The 20,647-nt window shown below is 63.0% G+C and overlaps 1 protein-coding gene across 6 annotated transcripts in view; it reads left to right on the forward strand.

Annotated features, from left to right (window-relative positions):
• SEPTIN9 (septin 9) overlaps nucleotides 1–20,647 on the forward strand; it is a 137,582-nt gene that overhangs the window by 97,691 nt on the left and 19,244 nt on the right. Inside the window, exon 1 of one of the 6 annotated variants that reach the window (XM_036223916.1) lies at nucleotides 10,254–10,403. The exons of the other annotated variants lie outside the window; for them this stretch is intronic. The gene's annotated coding sequence lies outside the window, so the exon portion shown is untranslated. Of the gene's footprint in view, nucleotides 1–10,253; nucleotides 10,404–20,647 lie in introns of those variants that run through there. 6 annotated transcript variants of the gene reach the window in all.

Below are 20,647 nucleotides of genomic sequence, written 5' to 3' on the forward strand. Positions count from 1 at the left end.
TGGGAGATCAAGCCAGATTCCACTTCCTGGTGGAAGCATTTCCTGCCAGGTGGTGGGGGAAGGGCAGCGAGGGGCGGACTTGGGGGGTAGCAAACCCCAAGGAGCAGACTTGGAGGGGAGCAAACCCCAAGGGGCAGACCTGCGGGGTAGCAAACCCCTTTGGCCTGGGAAGCTGGAGGAGCAGGTGCGGGAGCCTCTGGGCCCTTCCCTGCCCCTGGCAGGTGACACAGGCCTGTGGGCTGCTCGCCTCTGCCTTGCAGCCCTGGCTCGAGGGCTGGGGTCTGAGATCATAGGTGGGGAAGTCCCAGGTGCTCTGTTTGGGTGTGGGGGCCTCCTGCAGGTGCCCCCAGGCTGCTCAGCGTTCCTGGAGACCTTGGCGGATGGGTTTGTACCCCTTGCCTCCCCGCCTACAGATGCTCCCTGTGGCCAGCAGCTTGCCAGAGTCGGGCTCCTGTGGCCACGGAACAGTCATTTTCTGAGCTGGGTAGGGGCCAGGGGAGCCCATTCTTGCCCCCTCCCTGTTCCGATCGTCCAGTCCCGGGATTTGGAGAAACATCCTGGAATGACAGTTGCCGACAGTCTAGACCTGCAGCCTCATCACCCGCCTGCCTGGGGAACCTGTGCCTGCAGCTCCCTCTGCTCGGAGTCCCGCTTTCCCATGGCGGGGTCTCTCTTCGGGCCCATTTGGCCTCTGTGGACTGTTCTCGGGCGCCCAGGCCCTTGCTAAGTGTTGCTAGACCCACGTAGGTTATGGCCAACCTCTGCAACTGCCTGTCTCCCGGCTCTTAAGACCTGAGCGGCCAGAGCCTCCGTCTGTGTGATTCACCTCTGGGTCCCCGTGCCTGACACGGTGCCCGTACTCAGGGAACATGCTACATACGCTCTGAACGAAGGAATGAGCAGCTTGCGAATCGTGCGATTCCTGTTTCTAACTCGTATATCACGGTTAAAATATTTTGGTATTTTATGTTTTAATGGACTTAACAAGAAACGCTTATTTTGAAATAATCTTAGACACACCAGAAGTTGCAAAGGTCGTAGAGTCCTATGTTTTCTTGACCCCGTTTCTTCCCCCTGGGACGTGTCACAGAACCTGTTCATGTCAAAACAGGAACATGACGGCGGCTCCGTGGCTCGGCGGCTCCGTGGCCCCCCGTGGCCCCATGGCTCGGCGGCTCCGTGGCTCCCTGTGGCCCCCGTGGCCCTGTGGCTCTGTGGCCCAGTGGCCCGGCAGCCCGGCCACAGGCTCAGGCCTCCTTCGGCTTTCGCCGGCACCTGCTTTCTCGGGCATTAGTTCTGTGCAACGTTATCACCACGACCGGGGTGCAGAAACGTGTCACCACTAAGAGTTTTGCCTGGTTTTGGACTCGGATCTAAAGGGCGCCCTACAGTGTACTTTTAATTTTGGCTTCTTTCACCGAAGAGTACGTTTGCAGGATTTCTTCTTTTTTTTTTTTTTTAAAACACGTTCTTGGAGGAATTTCCCGGAAGAGACTTTGGAGCCACCACGAGGGTCTCGAAGCACCAGTGCGGGAAAGTCACCAGTCAGCGCAGAACTCTTCTTGTCAGTAGCTGGTCCCTTTTGCCCTTCCCGCCGCCTCCCCGCCCACAGGCCTCTGCAGGCGCCACGTGCCACGCCGTGGCGGGAGGGCCACAGCACTGCGCCCTGCTCGGGTGCGGGGCACGGCGCCAGTCTGCACGTGGCCGGCTCTCTCCCTTTCGTCCTGGACTTCCCGTGGGGAGACAATTCCTTTCCCCCTTTCTACAGATGAGACACACGCTTCCCAGAGGTGAAGAAATGTGCTCGTAAGCGGAACGGATCTGAACCCCTGCCGCCTAATCTCAAAGCCTGAGTTTCGTGGGTGACGTGGAGAGTCGGGCGGTGTGGCTGCCACCCCAAGGCCCTGGGTGGCTCATAAAGGGGTCACCGGCCCCCTGGGCAGGGGGGCTCCGCCACCAGGGTTGCCCAGGTCTGAAGGGAAAGTGGGTTCGTGCCCCCTCTCTGCATAAACAGACAGGCGGTGTCGAGCTTCCTGAGCGCCTGGCCGGGCTGGTCAGGTCCCAGCCCGGTCCCAGCCTGGTCCCAGCAGGCTTCTCGTTTCCCATGTCTTGCCTGCCCCAGTGTCTTTGCTAAAGGGATGAGGGGTTCCAGGGACACCCCCACCCCACACCAAAGGCGGGTCTGGGGCTGACAAAGGCCTCGGCCCCAGAGGAAAAAACAAAGGCTTCTTTGGGGCGTTTTCTGCCAGGTCATGAAAACAGGGCTCTGATCAGGTGGTTCGTGTGGTTTTCAAAGCCCTTTTGACGTCCTTAGCTCGTGTCACCGTCCCCAAAACCCCGCACGAAAGGGCAGGAAGTTGGAGCAACCTCCTCGCGGGCAGCCGCGCTGCAGGGGGGTTCGTTGCCCTCAGTTTACAGGTGAGTAAACTGAGGCTCAGGGCGGTTATGGCCTGTCTCCCGGACCACCTAACCAGCTAGCCACCGGAAAGCCCCCAGCTCGCTGCTCCTCCCCGGCGCCTCCGAAGGCGTCCTCCGCTTTTCAGAACCACGCAGCATCTCAGACGGCGCGCACCTGGGTGGCCTGAGCAGCAGACGGGGGCCGGCGCCAGGCCCCACGGTGCCCTCAGAACTGTGCTGCACAGCCGTGTGCCTCTCAGTAACACGCGGTGCCTTGCGTGTCGCAGAACTGTGGCTGGAACGAGGCGCCTCCGCAGCCGCCTCCTCACCGGCAGCCGAGGGCATGGGCTCTGACGCCCGGAGGGCTGGCCCGTGTGTTTCCACCGCCGGGCGGTGTCCCGCAGGGAGGATGGCCCGGCTCCCTGTTCTCTCCTCAGTGGGCACTCAGGTCGTTTTCAGTTCCTTTTTTTTTTCCCCTGATGAACGTGGCGGTGTCACGATCAGCCTGGTGTCCTCCAATAAGTTAGGAGTTTGCATCTGAAACTAGGATTCCCACACCTGTGGCCGGTCCCAGGTGAGGCGACCCACCTGTGCGACATGTTGTCTCCACTCCCACCCTCCTCTCCGGGGAGGCCGGATGGATCTGGTGATGTCTGGCTTAGAGCAAGAGCAGAACCGATGGAAAGATACGTGTAAACCACGTTTCCAGCAACTGTCCTCTGTGGGACCGTGAGTAGGCAGTCTAGGAACAGAAGTGTTCTGTGGTCGACGAGTTTGGCAAACAGCTAAAGAGTTTAAACCTAAAATAAAACACGTGTCGTGGACTTTAATTAATACGTTTAATGTACTGGTAAAATGGTTGTAAATATGCGGCAAGAGGGACTGTAAGGGCAGCAATTGCCAAATCTTTGGCTGCAGAAACCTTTGGGATGGGGGCGTCCTGTGGGGCGGGGTACCCTGAGAAACAGGAGTTCGAGTTGCTTGGTCTCGGGTGGGGAAGTTGCAGGTAGGCGGTAAAGGTATGTATTTATTTTTGGCGTTGGGGGCGGGCATCTTTTCATCTGTCCTCAGAGTCAGGAGTTGGGGATCTGTGAATTAATCTGACAAGAGCCACTTCAGCAAGAGAAAAGACAGTTTTAATCACATACGTGTTGGGGTTCACAGAAAAATGGGACGCAAAGGGGCAGTTAGAATTTGGAGCTTATTTGCCGTCGGAGGAGGGGAGCAGGGGGGCCCTTACCTGGTGAACAGGCCAGGTGGCTTTTCGGGAGGCTCAGGGGCCCCCGGGAGAACAGCCGGAGGTGTGCCAGCTCTGCACGGTGTCCGTGGCAGGAGGCTTTGGGACTTATCTTCTGTGATGAAGGTCAGTGTTTCCCGGCTGCTTGGAGCAGGGCCTGGTGACAGCCGAGTTCTGGGAGGCTCTGCTCTTAGGCAGATAAGAGATTTCAGGAACTAAACACCTTCTGCTCAAACTCATGTTTACGCCCCAGCGGGTATTCCGGATCCCTTCTTAGGTGTCCCCGTCCGTCCGCTCCCAGTCGGTCAGTGGGCGGGGTAGGGACCCTCAATGGAAAGCCCAGGCCTCGCCCACCGAGTCGGCCTGGGCCCCTCACGGCCTTTCGGACAACGAGAAATGCACAGACCTTCTGCCTTTAAGTCCAGTTCTGTCGGAGCCGAGGGTCGATTTCGTGCTGAGCTCATTTTGGCCCTAAGGCAGGATGAAAACTCGGGAGGACAGAAGCTGCTCGGACAGTCGAAGGGCCGTTGACCCGCAACCCCGCCCACCCACCGTGTGTCCCTTGGGGACTTCCAGCTCTAAGATGTTCTCAAGGGGGGTGCGTGTGTCTCTCAGTCTTAACCAGTAGCTCCCTGGAGAAAATATGTTAGAAGTACCAACCCCCAGATCAGTTAAATCAGAATCCCCGGGGTGGGTGGGGCCTAGGCCTCCGTGTTTCTTAGAAGGTCCCCGAAGACCACAGACCGTGGTGGGCTCCAGGACTGAGAACCCCCTCCCGCCCGCCCCTGCTGGCCCAGAGCCTCAGTCCACCCCCAGCCGGGCCGTTTGTTGTTCTACTTAGATTCCCAGCGCTTCGGCTGCTGGCTGCTGAGCGGGCCTCCTCCTTCCACACGAAGGGCGAGGAGGTTCCCAGCTCTCAGCCAACCACGGCTCAGAGCGCCCCCACCTGGCGGTTCTCCCTCCTGACACCCTGGGGGGAGCTCAGGGGCAGGAACAGACACAACTGGTTTGTCTTTTGTCACTTGTCACTGAAATCTGTGCGGGGTCTGATTGTCCTGTTGCCCGGTGTTTAGGATTCTGTTTTGATTGTTTGTTTTGTTTCATTTTGTTTTGTTGGAAAGATTCTGGTTTTGTGTCAGCCAAGAGTTTGCAGCCCTGGGACACCCCGGGTTTGGTCCTCGCGCCTGCACAGTAGAGCTGGCTGCAGACGGGAATGCCACAATGTTCTAACATCGAGATCATCCAGGAACTTCTAAGATACATTGTTGATGTGATGATCGCTCTTTAAGAGGAGAAAGAAACGTGTATTAAAAAGGCGCCTGCCAGGGGAAGATACAATCTGACAGTGGGGGTGGGGGAGCCCTTCTTAGAAGAGAGGAAATTGGGGCCTTCTTGCTGTTGAGTTCCGCAGTTATTGAGGTGGCTACCTAGGAGACTCAAGGGGAGGTGAGTCAACCAGCACCCCCCTCCTCCCCCTGCCCCCCGCCACGGCCCTAGGTCACGGCGTAGCTCAGGAAACAGGAAAGGGCAGGTGGTCATATCTGATGGAGGACATCTGGAGGGCTTCCTGGAGGTGGTGGCTTTTAGCAAGGGCATTTAGGTGGGGTTTGGGAGTCTGTGGGGCCTGAATGAAGGATGCAGAAAAGTAGATGCTATGGAGATGTGACTGAGCTGGGGGTGGGGTGGGGCTGGGACTGGAGAGGCTGGTCGGGGGGGGGGGCATGGCTGATGCCGGCGATGAGGCCGAGGCCTCCTCCTCCTCCCCCACCAGGAGACTGAGACGAGGTGAGAGGAGACCCTTGTGCTGTCCACACCCCTGCCTTGGGGGCTGGGGGAGCAGCGAGAGGCCTGCCTTGCCAGGAGGTGGTTACTGCGTGTCGTGTGGCACGCTGCCCTGAGCGCGGATGGGCTGGAACTGGCTGTTGATGATGAGGGTTTTTTCTAGAACTCCGGTTTTGATACAGAGGGAGGCAGAAGCCAGACGGCGAAGGGCAGGAAGTCCGTGGGTGGTGGGAAGACAGAAGCAGAGCGTAGACCGCCCGGTTAGGGGGCTGCAGCCGGAGGGGGCCGCAGGCCGAGGGCAGGCGGGGGCGGCTGGCTTCTGAGAGTAGGGCCTGCCTCCTCCTACGTTAGATTGAGAAGCAACCAGAAGAGAGAAGATGTCGACCAGACGTGACGGCACGACCTGGCTCTGCGAGCTCGCTCTGCCGAGACGCGCAGCAGGTCCCTGCTTGCCCCGCCTGCCCACCCGCCCGGCCCTTCCCCTGCCCCCCACGCGGAGACTCCAGCCACAGGCCGCTCAGACCAGAGGGGGAATCTCTCCTTTGGCATTTTAGGGAGTCATGTGCCGCATCCTGTGAGGTTTGCCCAGGGTGGGTCGAGAGAAGTCGGGGCTGAGCTGTGTGCTCACACCCGGGCTTCAGGCCTGGCAGGAGAACAGGGAGGGACCCGGGGACCAGGATGGGGCAGGTGCATGTGTGAGCATGTGTGTGAGGGATGGAGAACGCCGTGTGACCACCCTCCCTCTCTTCTTCCGATGCCACTGAGGCCTGGAGCGAAGGTGCGTTGGGCACGTGGGAATCCCCATGCCATGGACAAGTGATACCTCACAGACTGCCCTTCTCCCCATTGGAGGGGGTGGGCCCCGAGGTCCCCTGTGGCTTCCCGAGGGGCACGCTGCTGCCAGACAGCTGACCAGGGGCTGCAACAGCCTGTGGCATCTTTGTCAGGGGCGCCATGGGACCCCCTTTCCACTGCACATCAGCCTCGTGCCCAGCGAGGGCGGCTGCCTCAGCTTTGTGGGCGTGGGTTAGAGTCGGGATTGCGGGGTGCATGAACTTCCCATGGCTGCCAAAATACATGACTGCAAACTCGGTGGTCGTAAGCAAAAATTTATTCTCTTAACAGTTCAAGCAGCCAGGAGCCTGAAATCAGGGTCCCTGGGCTAATGAGTCGAGGTGTTGGCAGGGCTGGGTCCTCCTGAAGGCTCCAGGGGACAGTGCATCCTGGTCTCTTCCAGCTTCTGGTGGCTGCCGGCGGTCCTTGGCTTGTGGCCACATCCCTGTCTTTCTCCACCACCCCATGGTCCGCTTCTCCATGTGCTTCCCATTTCCCTCCGTGTCCCTCTCATAAGGACGTTTATGATCACATTTAGGACCGCCCTAGGTAACCCAGGGTGACCGCGGCATCTCCCGGTCCTCAGTCACGTCTGCAGAGCCCCTCCTGCCGCGTCAGGTTCCAGGAGAGGTGGCAGCATTCAGTCGCCTGCTGGTCGCTCATCATTTCTCTCAGGGCCCTTCCGGTTTTCAGGTATAAAACAACAAAAAAAACGAACTGGCTCAGGGGAAAAAAAGGACGCATTAAAGTCTTTTTTCCTTTAAATAGATCTATTTTTATGACGGTGGTGAAATTCACAGAACGTAGCATTTACCATTAGGAGCCCTTAGCACACTCACAGCATTCTGCAACCTCCACGGCACCTCCGTTTAGTTCTAGAACATTCTCATGCCCCCCCCCCCAAGGAAAGCTCTTCCCCATTAGCGGTCACTCCCCAGCCCCCGCCCTCCCTCCAGGCAACCACCAATCTGCTTCTGTCTTCGAAGATTCTGTTCCAATCGGTGCATTTCTGGGTGGCCATGAAGTAAATGAACAAAAGCATGACCACCTGGTACCGGGAGCCAGAGTCCGCGCTCGGCTCGGGAAGGGCCCGAACTGCAGTCGCCTGGAGGTCGGCCACCCTCCTCCCTTCCAAGCCCCTGTGGGCCAGGAGGGGTAGGGAACCCCAGAAAAGGGTGGGTTGGCAGAGACAGGAACAGTTTGATGGGGGCGTCCAGCAAATTCGCTTCTTAGGAGAGGCTCTGCTCCCCTTCCGAGAGTGGAATCTGAGAGGAAGGCGCCCGGTGCACCCCCCAAAGGGGACACTGTGATGTAGGCATCAGTGGCTTCACAGCACCTTACGGTGGACACCACTGTGTGTTCCTTCGAGCTGTGTCCTGGACCAGCCCCGAGTGTGGCTGCATCCCGGGGCTCAAAGCGATATGTCAACTAAAATAATTTGGTCCAAGGACAGGGCTGTCCCAGGGCCTAGTGTAATCCCCAGATAACACGGAGCGTGTCGAGAGCTGGGCTGTCCGTACGGGAGCCACTGGCCACATGCGGCCACTCACAGCTTGACACGTGGCCGGTCCAAATTGAGGGGGGCTGAAAGTACACAGTGCACACTGGATTTCAAAGCCTTGCTGCGGGAAGAAGGAAGGATGTAAAATATCTCAGTTTTTATAGTGATTACATGTCGAGTTGACAGTATTTTAGCTCTGATAGGTTAAGTAAACTATATTAAAATTAATGTCTGTTTCTTCGCACGAATCTAACGTGGCTGCTAGGAAGTTTAACGTGCGGACGTGTCTCACCTTTGTTTCTGCCGGGGAGTTGCTGGGCAGCTCTAGGTGCCCGCGTGGCAGGGAGCTCCGGGCAGCACCGGAGGGCAGGCGATCAGTGTCGGAGAAGCAGGAGGGGACTTGTCGGGCACCGAGACTCCCTCTCCTGTGCCCCGAAGACCCCTGTCGGGCGGCGAGGGGCTGGCTGCTGCAAGAGGAAGTGCGGCAAGCACCCAGGCCGCCTCCCTGGAGGAGGAGGCGGGGGCGGCGGGCTTAGCGAGCAGGGGGCTTTCGTGGGCCCGCGTGGTGCCCAGGAAAGGGTGGCAGGCCCTGGGAGTGGCCTTTGGGGCCAGGAAGCTGGGGCAAAGCAAGGCCAGGGATGGAGAAGGCGTTCCGAGGGGAGCGCCGGGCAGGGCAGGCGTGGCGTGGAGGTGCTGTCCCCGAGGCTCCGTGGTGACCCTGACACCCCGTGTGACGGGGCCCCTCCTGGCTTCTTTTGTTGCTGGTTCCCAGAGCTGCCCTTCTGGGCCTGGTGGGGCGGGCAGGGGGTGCAGCGGCAGGGGGGCGGGCTGCCCACTCTGTGTCCCAGGAATCACCTTCTTGGAGGAAAGGGAAGCGTGTCTTGAGCGGCCACCTTCTGGGTTCTGGACAGGCGCCCCTTGCTTTGATTCTTGTAGCCAGAGCCACTTGTGCCCATTTTACAGACGGGGAAGGTCACGTCCCGCAGCGCGGACCCACCTCCAGCCCTGAGGACTCCGGACGTGCAGGCCCTCCCTCCCCTGGTCACTCCTGGCTCTGGCCGGATGCCCAGGGACCGATAGTGGCCGCTCCGAATGGCCACTCTGCTTGGGGGTGGGGAGGGCCGTGGGACAGCAGCCCCTCAAGCCTTTGCGACAAAGCTGCAGACCGCGGGAGAGCGGGCCCTCGGGGGGGGGACCGGCCGTGTTGGAGAGGCTAGCGGCTGACACTGGGGACGAGCTGGCTTCGGAGGGAGCCGGACAGTGGACGTTGCCTGCCTGCGTGTCCGGGGGGGTGGCACCCCGGGGACTCACCCGCCGGCCACACGGGGTGTCCTGTGTCCGGGGGGGCGGCACCCCGGGGACTCACCCGCCGGCCACATGGGGGGTCCGGGAGTGGAAAACCAGAGCCAGCAGACTCGGGAGCCGTTGCCCACGGGGGCCGGGCCAGAACCGTTCCTCCAGGAGGCAGAAGGAACAATGGGCTCCCTGTGGGAAACCAGCCACTGGCCCTAAAACGGCCTTCACTCAGGCCTCCTGGAACTCATGGCTCCCTGCCCCAGGCAGAGCCCCAAAATCAGCTCCCAGGAGCTCTCTCGGGGTGTGGGAGTCAGCCCGGGGCCTCCGCCACACCCGTGCCCGGGAATGACTCACTCGCTGGGGGTCGAAGGTCGTGGCAGGGCCTGGGTCAGACCCATCCCAGCATCCAGGCCCAGCCCCAACAGGGTTGCTCCCTAGCTCCCTCCTCTGGGACCACCTAGCCCAGCCCCCCAGGGGCGCCAGCTCCACACAGGGCCTGCAGGGTGGGGAGAAAGGAAGGCCCGTGACTCACCCCAGGCCCTCAGGGGCTGGAGAAGCAGAGCCTGCTGGGATCCTGACCCGAGACTCCAGGAAGAAGCCGAGGGTGAGCTGGCCCCCACCCCCACCTCCCCAGCCCCTGCCCCCCGCCTCTCCTTCTGGGGTCACCTGCACGGTGACACGGAGTTGGGGCAGACAGGGCCTGTGGTGCCCCGCCCCCCGGCTGCCCGGAGGCCTGGACCAGCTCAGGGCTGCGGGTCTGGCCTTCATGCCCAGGGAGCCCTGCAGCCCTGCGGGGCAGGAGGGCCAGTAGCTCAGGCTGTCGCCTAGGCCGTTGGGGTCAGGGTCAGGTGGGGGGCCAGACCTGGTGAAGGCGGGGAGCACAGAGCAGGGAGGCAGGGAGAGGGGTCCCCGCCTTGCACTTCGGTCTGCCTCGCCGAGGCAGGGGGTAGGCCTGGAGGACGGACCCAGCCGGGGCGGCTGGCTGGACGTCCAGGTGGCCCCTTCCCGGACCCCTTCCCCCAGAGACCCCGTCACTTTTCTTCCTGAAATGACAGGCTGACGGGGAGCTCAGCTCTTAGTCACAGATGATGCACCCCGTGCAGCCGTTGGCTGTGGCCGGCACCCCCTCTCCCCGCCCGCCCCCCTCCTCTGCTCCCCTGGCCCTGCCCCTCGGAGCCCGTTCCCCAGGAGCCTCCCCGCGAAGGCCGTCGCGGTCCCTCCTACCTCTGCCCGTGCTCTGGGAGGCTCCTTGTTCCTCCGCCACAAAGCCCCTTTGATCCTCTGCTCGGCGCGGAGCCATGTGACCCGGTGGGCGGGCCGTGCTCTGGGCGCCGTGCAGCCCGACTCCGCTGCTGGGTGAGTCCTCCCGTCTTTGTTCCCTCCAGCCTCCCACCGGCCGCAGCCGGGTCCTCAGGTGCGGCCAGCCCGTGGCCGGGCGGCCGGCCTGGGAGCAGCGCGTCTCCAGGGCCGCGGCCCGGACCCCCTGGTGCGGGACAGCTGCGGGACCGCAGAGGAGGCAGCGAGCGGGAGCTCCGTCTCCACGCAGGGCCCAGATTGTTGGCTTCTGAGTAATTCGCTCAGAGAAAGGGGCTTTGTGCGGCCCCAGCTACCTCTTTGTAAATACTTGGCCCGCCGAGCCGAGCGGCTGAGATCCTCCTCCAGCGGGAGTTTCTTGGAGGAGTCGATTTCCTTTCGCAGGGGCTTCCCTGACTTCAGGGGGCCCGGGGGCGGGGGGGGACTGTGGCCTGGCCACCGCCACCTCCCCAGTGGCCGCACGGATTGCCAGCCGTTCGGGGCAGGCGGCTCTGAGGACCGGCGCCGAGCAGTGTCGGGAGACACTGGCAATGCCGGAATCGGAAGCCGCGGCCGGCGTTGCCACCGGGCAGTTCCGCCGCAGCGGGTCCGGGTTTCTGGGGGGTTGGGGACGAGCCATGCCGGCTGGGGAGGGGGAGCGGGGGTGGGTGGGTGGGGGGCTGGAGTGCACGTGTTCCGGGGCATGCCAGCCGGGCTGAGACGTTGGGAGAGCCCCCAGACTCAAATCCCACAGCCGGCACCGCATGCCACCCCATGCTCCAAGGCTGAGGTGCTCAGAGGCATTGCCATCTGCTCTGAAACTTTGTCCCAGCTGTCCCCGGGGGACTGACTCAGATTCCAGGCTACCGGCCTCATCCCCCGCCCCTTTCCTCCCTGCTGTGAAATGTGCTGGGGGTTTTTTTGTGTTGTGTTTTTTTTTTTTTTTTTTGGTCAGAGGTTTGGGGGAGCATCTCTGCTCACCAAAGAGAAGTTTGAAATTCCTTTCCTGGAGAAAAAAATGTGCCGCCTGGCAGTGGCCGCGGGTTTCTGGCCGTGGGGACAGTGCCCTGGTTGGGACCCAGCTTGGAGCGGGATCCCGCTCGGGGAAACGTGCTAGGGGCGGAGGCATGAAGCCCCGTTCCCTCTCTCCCCTTTTAATCGCGTGCGAGTCACCCGCTCCATTCATTGTTGCTTTGCCTCTAAACTCAGGAGCCTCCGCTGGTGTTTAAATAAACGTCATTTCTCTTTGGCTGGCTCCCCGTGGCAACCCAGGAAGTAGGAAGGGGTTCGTTTGACCGTTTGGCGGGGGGGGGGAGCGTCCTCCGGAGGCCTCTCTTGCTTCTCTTCCCTTGAGTCTCTTTTCAGTTAAAGGGGGCGGGGGAAGGAGGCTTCTTTTTTGTCTGATCTTTTCTAAGCCCGTCTCGGGGGGACCCGTGTTGTCACTGACCATGTCACCCGCCCCTTCTCCCGGGCACCTTTCCGCGTTGTGGCCCCCACGACACTCTTGGATCTGCGGGTCCGTGTCTGTATTTCCGCCAGGCTCTGCTCCTTGGGGCTGGCACAGTGACAGGGAGGTGGCCAGGTGAAGTGGCACGTTGTGGAGGGGGGATCCACCGTGCCTCGGGGCACAGAGCGTTCCCGGAAGGACGAAGGTGACAGGGCCCCGTTCAGGTGGGAGGGGGCAGGCACAAGCCACACCATAACCCATGCTGTCGTGGGCCCCCCCCAACCCAAACCAGAGATGGCCCTTCAGGGCCTGTGGGGTCGTTCCCAGTGACAGCCTATCGCCCTGGGCCTCGAGGTTGGGGCGCACAGGGCTTTCACCCCAGAAGCCCAGTACCTCTTGGGCAACCAGAGTCTCCCGGCTGCCTGACTTCTCCACCCCACCCCCTCCCCACTTCCTGTCGCATCCTGAAGACCTGAGCTGGTTTGTCAGCGAGCTCTGCAGGGGCTGAGAGGCATTTGGCAGAAGGGGAGGGCCCTGTGGTCCTTAAGCGAGCCCCCTGCCGGCCTGCAGCCCGGCCCCGCGGCCTGTGGTGTCCGAGGTCCCCAGGCTTGTTTAGGAAGCTGGTGGCTGTGGCCGAGCTTCCGTTATCTGACGCCACCTCCTGCATTCAAATCTCCGGTGGCTTCCCCACCCCACGGGGATCTTCTCCGTTCGCCCCCTCTCTCGCCGGCCCCGTGTGGGGAGCATGACTTTTGTTTTAGGGTGCGGGGGGCACGTGTGCCTGCTGCCCACACCGTGGCCCCGGCCGGGGTCACTGGCAGTGGTGGTCAGCCTCCCACACCCGGTTGCTCCCGTCCACCTCAAACCTCGACGTAGGCGCACTATAGATGCCCCCTGAGCTTCAGAAATGTGGGGTTGGCTGTGGCCAGGGCCGATGACCCTAGGGGCCCCGGCTCCCCACAGCAGGGGTCTTGGGCAAGATGATCGCAGCAGAAATCGTAGCCCTTGGCTGGGCGGGACTCCGTTCCCAGACTTCTGCCTTCCAGCGCCGAGCTTTGAGTTGTTCTGTGAGCACCAGCCTGGATCCTCGGACAGGTGGGGACAGGTGGGGACCTGTTCTTGGGAGTCCAGGGCAGCCTTGGACACCTTCCCGGGAACGCTGCTAAGGAGGCGGCCGGGCACGGCAGCTCCACGGGTGAGCCTCGGCAGCTCCACGGGTGAGCCTCGGGGAGCGGCCGGAACCGGGGAAGGCTCAGAGCCCACGACAGGCTTGGGAGGGCGTCTGGTCTCGTCCCACCAGGTTGCCTGCAGCCTGCCCACCTCCCAGGGGCCATCGGGGCCGTGATCCGGGGCTGGCACAGCAGTGGAGGGGACTTCTCTCCACCTGGGCTCCTACCTGGGGTGTAGGTGGGTGGGGTTCATTCATCTCTTCCTCTTTAACCCCCACCCCCACCCCCACCCCCCTCAGGCCAGGCCCTGCGGGGCAGGCAGGCAGAGAGGGGAGAGAGGGCTTAATCTTTGCTCAGAGGCTGGAGAGGGGGGAGAGGCGGGAGCTGCAGGGCTTATCCCGACCTGCAGGGCGAGGCTGCTACCTGCCCTTGTCTGGGCTCCCAGTCCCATCTCCAGAGCAGAGTTAATAATCACCCCGGCGGCTCCCTGGGGGAGGGGCTGGGCCTTGGGCTGGGGGTGGGGGAGGCGGGCAGCTCAGCACAAAGGCCTCGAGGGGCAAATCCTTGAGGGACCCATCTGCCCTGCCCGCTCCCCTCTTCCTCACTGTGCCAGCCTAAAGGCGATTTTTAAATGCTCGAATTGGGGTTCAGTAACTGGATCATGGCAGAAGCACCCCCGAGTTTCTTGTCACTCTTCTGAAGCTGGGGGGAGGGGACCCCCTCTGTGAGATGTCAGCTCCTGAGCCCCCAAAGCTGCACCCGGAACCGCAGTCCAGGTCGGGGTTGTCGCTGATACTGACCCCCACATGGCCTTTGGGAAGGGGGCTCGCGGCCACCGGGTCCCCCCGCTTTGTTCCATCACGCCCGCCTGGCACGCCGTACATCCCTTCCTGGGGTCCGTGCCCCCCAGGGCCTGCGGGCCCCTGCCCTGCCGTGAGTGCCGGTCACCGGCTGCCCAGTATACGGTCATCTCAGTGGCCATGGGCAGAGTGTCCTTGCCACTGTTCCCAGTGGAATGTGTGAGCACCGCCTCCTGCCTCCCCGATCCTTATCTCTCTCTCCTGGGCCTGGTTCCGGGCGGCTGTCACCAGGCCTCTGACGGGGGTGGCAGACACGATTTCCTCTGCGGGCGGAGGGGGCGCTGGCGTCTGTCTCTCAGCAGACGGTGGACTCGGGACCGGATTGTGCTGTATCGATCTCTGTCCGGGGCCCGGGATGTCCCGGCTGCCTGCCCAGTCGGTGTTTGAATGCCCGGGCAGCCCCGAGTGACCGCGGCTCTTTGTCTTCTGTCTAAGCAGCACGCGGTTTCCGTGGGACGCGCTCGAGCGCCTCGTGAGAATAGCCGTTCGTCCTGCCCTCTTTCCAGTGGTCTCCTTGGAGCCATTTTTAAGAGAAAGGGACAAGGACAAGGAGCGGCCCTTCTGCAGTGACTCGAGTGCATTCTTCCTGGGGCGAGGGACTGGACTGGATGACCCAGCCCTGGCCCCCGTGCCCTGGGGCCGGGGGAGCACTTAGAGAGCGAGTACAGAGTCTCTGTCTTTGTTCCTTGTCTGCTGAGACACAGAGGAAAAGCTGTCCACTGCCGGGCGACAGCCGTGGGCCCCGAAGGCGAGTGGCAGGTGGAGTCAGGAGGGAGCATCACTGGACTGTGGCGGGGGGGGGGGGGGAGCCCAGGTGGGTGGGGGCCGGGGCGGGCAGGCGGCACCGTGCCTCCTCCACGAATTCTCCACCTCTTGGCCTCGCTCACCTGTGCCTGGCCCAGCGGTGAGAGGCCACTTCGCAGACCACGTGCCCTGCCAGTGCGTTGCTGTTGCCCGTGGCTCAGGGTCCGGGGTGCGGAGAAGCGGCCCTGGGCTCTGGCCTGAGATCCGGGAGGGGACCGGCTTGGATGGAGGGGCAGCAGATGGAGCGGGAAGGGGGACAAGCCGCTCAGTGGGTGTGGGGGTGCACTCGGAGGCGGGGCTGGAAGGGAGGGTCGGGCCAAGGAAGGAGCACAGTAGTGGGGGGCGGCAGAGGGGGCTCGGGTGGTGAGTGCCTGTGCCCCCAGGTCCCGGGGCATGGTATCCGGCTGCTCCCCAAACCCCTCGCACCGCACCCCCTCAGCAGACGCCTGCGTCCTGCTCGCCGCCCGCCCGGCGCGAAGTTCCGACGTGAAGTCCTCAGCTGTCCTTTCCCAGTCATCCTCGCGGCCTCCCGGCCTCCTGCAGGCCTCGCGGTGGAACCAGGCGGCCCGGACCCGTCTCCCCGAGGCCCCTGGACCCTGCCCGCGCGCCGGCGGCCACCTGGCTTGTCCACTCCCTGCGTGGACACACAGGGCCGACAGGCACCTCGGTGCTTGCGAAGCTGGCCGTCCGCAGGGGCCTCGCACCGCCGTCTCCCCAGAGGCAGCCCCAGGGTCGGGGCCGCGGTGGGGCCTGGAGGGGCGAACCCCCAACACACACAGCGCGGCCCCCACCACGCACGCGGCAGCTTCTCCGTCGCTAAGCAGTAGGAACTCCTGTCCGCCGCCAGCTCATAGGGTTCCCGGGGAGACGTGCGAGTCAGGGATGGGAGGTCCAGGTGTTTGCGAGGGCGAGGTTGAGGGGAGCCCCCTGTGTGTGCCCCCCACCCAAGAGCCGCCTCTTCACCGTGCCCCTCCTCAGCTCACCAGGGGGCTCTCCAAGGCACCTGGGAGGAAGGAGCAGGTAACAGCCGGGGCACCGGACTGTGGTTCAGCCCCGAGCAGCCCGAGGCCCCTCCCTCTGCGGCTCGGTCTCCTGTCAGAGTAGGTCTCAGCGCATTCTCTTATTTTCATGAAGGCTCCTCCGGGCCGAGTCCTCAGGTTTGGGATGGGGGGTGGGGAGAGGACTTGGGGCGGGCCCTGCCAGAGACGGCACTGGAAGTCGGGCAGCCACCCTCCGCAGCCGCTGGCCCCTGCGATGTTCTCCTCTGGCCTGCGCTGGAGGCCCTGGCCAGACCCCGGCCCTGACCCTTCCGCCAGGCCTGGGTCTGGCTGTGTCTGCCAGGTACCAGACAGGGGCTGGCGATGTTCCCAGACTGGGACGGAGTGCCTGCACCTGGGGGAGCCGAGGTTCCCCTCCAGTCCTTGCGCCCTGGGCCCTGGGGCGAGGCCCTGCTGTTACGGGGCCTTCCCCACCTGTCCGGCGGAGGCACATGGCTCTACCTGACAGAAGCCTGCCCGCTCCTGGGACGCGACAGGTGCCACCGCGAGGCGCCGAGGGCCCCTCTGTGCAGTCGGCGGTGAGTCCCGGTCGTGCTGGTGGTGTGAGGGCCCCGCCTCCACTGGGCTGCAGAGTCGGGGTGCACGGATGTGGAGGCTGGAAGCTGGATCCGCGCTGGGGGTGGCCGTGGGCGAGCAGGACCCGGGCCCCACTCCGGTTCATAGGTGAGGCCTCACTGGTCACCCACGTTGTTAATATCACCTTCATCGGCATAGTTCACACACCCTAAAATTCACTCGTTTGAAGTGTGCAATCCAGTGGTTTCTAACATGTTCATAAAGTTATGCAACCGTCACTGCACATTCCCCCCCAGGACCCCCACCCGTCGGCAGGCAGCCCGCACCTCCCATCCCCCACCCCCGCTCCCAGCCCGGCAGACACTGACCCCCGTCCCGTCCGAGCTGCCCGTGCTGGGTGTTTTCCGTGAGTGGAGTTGTGTAATGGGTGGCCTCCTCTCGCTGAGCACAATGTTCTCAAGGTGCGTCCACAGTTAACGCCCACACTTTATTCCGTTTCCCGGCGGTGTCACGGTTCCTCCGCTCTGCAGCGCACGGCCGCGTGGGCGGTCTGCGCGTTTCGGCCATTGAGGACCCTGAGGTGCTGGACACCGGCGTGCAGGCCGCTGCCCACGTCTGTGTTCCTGTCTCGGGAGCGTTGGCCGGGTCGGGAGCGCCCGGCTGGCTCTCCAGCGGCAGTGGCTCAGACCATCTCAACCTCTCCGCCCATGGAGGGTCTCGAACCTGTGTCTGTGTGGTTTGCTGGGTGCTTGGCGAGCCCAGGGAAAGCCCAGTGGGATGTGATGAACCCATGGGTGCCTGGATGGCGTGGGGTGGGGCTGTGGGGTGGGGGTGCAGGGTAGCCATCTGGGGCTGAGGCTGGGCCCAGAACTAGGCAGAAGGGGAAATGGAAGGTTTGGATGTCCTTTCTCAGAGATAGGGAGTGATCAGCAGTGAGCAGTTGCTGGGTGAGAGGGAGAGGAAGTGGGTGGGCTGGGCAGACAGGAACTCCCCCCGCCCCGCCCCCGCCCAGGGAGAGGCCTGGGAGTGTGGGAAGTGGCTTCTGTATCGGAGGGAACGCGCCCCCTCCCATCCCCCAGCAGCCTTGTGTGTGCGTGTCGTGAGGGAGCGATGAGGCCCTCTCCTTCCTGGGAGGGTGGATGTTCGGGGCTGCCTCCGGGGTCCAGGGAGCGTGTGTGGGCGGCCACCGGCCTCTGGAGGTCCGCGGGAGCATCACGCCGCAGCGTTCCTGGACTGCCCCGTGCACGGCACACGAAACTTAAACTGTAAAACCAACGCCTGTCCATTGCCATTTGAAACCACCACGCAAGTGCGTAAGGCGAAGCCGCCCCCTGCCCCACATCTGGGAGCCAGCTCTCCCGGCAGCCGGAGGCTGGCCTCATGGGCTGTCCCTCCGTGTCCACTCCTGACCGTCGCAGCCCATGAGCACACTGGGAAGGCGGCCGGGCGGTCAGGCGGGCTAGGCCCCCTCCCTCCTCCTCCTCCTCCTCCTCCCCCAGCTGGGCAGCCGGAGGGGCCTCTGCCGGTTTGCAGGCAGAAATTACCATATGAATGCCTCCTTCCCGGAGCCGTTAGCTAGAGGGACCTGGGAGGGGACAGACTCCCACCCCCAGGGGCTTCCAGGTTCTGTGCTGACTGCAGAGTGAGTTGAAGACTCCGGGCATTTTCGGTCCCACAGTAGGTCGCCCCCAGGGGACAGAGGGTGCGAGGGGTGGTTGGGTCTGCCTGTGGGTGGGGGAGGGCGGGCCGGGTCCCAGGAAGCGTGGGCGACCCCCGCAGACGGGTGCAGCCCTCACATTTAACGCCGTTCGCAACAGCTTGCATGAGAACACATTGTTACTATAGTTTTTTGTTACTTTGGTCTGATTTCAAAAGTCTCAGCTAATTGCCGCAGGAAGGACGGGAGGACGAGGATTAGAGGCGATGAAGCGAAGTCGAGCTCTCAGTAACGTGTAAAGTGCGCTGCGGGGCCGGGAACAGGCTCCTGGCCAGCGATGGCCCTTGGCCGAGCCCTGGGAACGGGACTGACTGGGTCCTGCGCATTTTGGGGCTCCAGGTTGTGTCTCGATTAATTCCCTTTGCCGGTCGCCTGAAACCACTCTTAAGGTTAGGTTTAACTGCTGGACCGCAAACGCGTGGACGCCAGGAACAGCCATCCTTGGGTTGTGAGACAGCGACAGAGACTGGCTCTCGGCGACATCTCCTTCAGGGACATGTGGTGGCCAGTGACCTGGTCTCTACACACAGGGGTCGCAGTCCTCGCCGTCGCACGGGCCAGGTCAGCCGAAGCCTGGGCAGTGGCTTGCTTGAGCTTTCAGGGTCCTGACGGAGCTGGGGTGGGCCCGGGTGTGGTGACGGGAGCCCCCCCACCCACCCACCGGCCCCATCCTTACGGCGCTGTGCCCCTGGGAGAGCCTCCGGGGTTTCTGAGCCCCAGCTGCAGGCAGGATTAGGGCCCTGCCACAGGCCCCCAGGCCATCCATGCTCCACCCACCTCCATTTCCCGGTGGGTGGGCTCCCACAGCCCCCCCCCCAGGCCATTTCCTGAGCAAAATATCCTAAATGGGCAGGAGCTGTCCCAGGAAGTCCTTCGTCCATCCTTCCTCCTCTGCGGTTTGCGGCTTGGGAAGGACGGCGGAAACCGGAAACTGGACATCTCGGCCCGCAGGCCGGGGCAGCGCGTGGGAAAGGATGCGTGCCAGCAGCCCTTGAGGGGGGCGCCACCTGGGTGGACCGGGGAGCAGTGGCTGGACCCCCACGACGTCTGGGAAGAGAGGAGGGTGGAGGAAGGGACAATGAGCTCATCGTTCGTCCCTTCTTTCAACCAACAGCGTCTGACAGGTGCTTGGATGTGTGAGGTTCGCGCCCAGAGAATAAGACCCTGCGAGCTCTCACCTAACGGGGGGCAGCGGGTGGGCGTTCGGCACAGGAGGCCGAAACGTGTGGCCGCGAGCCGAGAGCAGGGCCACGTGGGGAAAGGACGGGGACCCCGTGCAGATGAGCATGGGGTGGTGGGCTTGCGTTTCATCAATGTTCGGCATGGCTGCTCCAGACACCCTTCCGTGTGCTTTTGCAAATGCCTCGTTTGGTCCTCAGCACTCTCGAGAGGCAGATCTTATCATCCCATTTTACCCCTGAGAAAATCGAGGCCCTGAGAGGTTAAATTACTTGCTCAGGGTCACGCGGTGAGGGTGGCGGACCCAGCCCCAGGATTCCAGGGCCTCAGGGTTCCGTTATCCCAGGTGAGGTGGGAACCACCTGGGGAACCACGTGACTGATTTAAGTTCCCCGCATCCCTGCCTGTGCTGTGGGGAGGATGGACTGGGAGGCTGGGCAGTTACTGGCAACGGCTCGGATGGCCGTGGAGACAGGAGCGGGGTGACCGCCTGCACATATATTGGGTTAGAATCGATAGGGCTTTGGAGTGGGTGATTGGATTTGGGGTGATGGAAAGGAAGGGCCCAAGGCTGGCCCCTGGATTTGTCGCTGTCGGAGCTGGATCGCGGAGATGCCGAGTGTGGGCCGGCGGGGCAGGGTCAGAGTTCCAGCGGGCACGCTCGGTTTGCGACATCCAGACCTCTCTAGGGCAGGAGCCATGGCTGTGTTAGTGCCCGGCGGTGGCCTGACGTGGCTGGGGCGTCCGCTGAGTCACGATGGACCAAAGGGAACTGTCGGGCTGGCACCGGTGCATGATCCTGGACGGAGGTTGGCGTTTGACGCCCAGGAGTGGCCGCGATTCCTGGGGACGGCGTCCGGTCAGGGACTGGGGTGGAGGCCGCACAGACGCTGAGAAGAGACAGCATTTCGGGCTGGGTGGTCGGGGCTCCTTCCCCGGGACTTGGGGCGAGGGCTGACCCCTGCGCGCTTTGCTCTTTAGAGGACCGGCACTCTGTGTGCTCAGAACCCCGAGCCGGAGGGGCACCCAAACTTTGTGCTACGGTAACACTGGGAGCTTCTCCCCGGTGTCCGACCGGCGCAGGGCTCAGGGTGGCCCTGTGTTCTGTCCACAAACACCGCTCTTCCCTGGGGACAGCCGGGGCTAGCGGGGCGTAAGTTCCTGCGCCTTCTTGGATGTGCCCTCCCTCCCTCCCTCCACCCTTCAGCGCCACCCTCAGAGGAGTTTGAAGTCGCGGGTCGTGTGCTTTCACTTGCCAAGTCCCTCAGGGTGTGTCGTAGTTTCACATCCTTATCCTCAGGAGGCTCCCTGGGCGAGTAGGGACTGGAGGTGACTTGGGGAGGTGAGCAGTGGGGTCTTTGAGACACGCAGGATCTGAGCAGGACTGCGGGCTGGTGGGCATAGTCGGGGGGGGGCTGCCTGCAAAGTCGGCGTTGAGGGGGCCGTGGAAGGGGCCTTGCTGGTCTGCAGGCCGCCACCACGCGCCCACTGACTCCGGACCCCCTCCCCGCCCTCCTGAGCAGGACGCACTGGTGGCAAGGCCTGGAAGTGGCGCGA

Source organism: Rousettus aegyptiacus, unplaced genomic scaffold (genome assembly GCF_014176215.1).
Source record: "Rousettus aegyptiacus isolate mRouAeg1 unplaced genomic scaffold, mRouAeg1.p scaffold_m13_p_6, whole genome shotgun sequence".
NCBI lineage: Eukaryota > Metazoa > Chordata > Mammalia > Chiroptera > Pteropodidae > Rousettus > Rousettus aegyptiacus.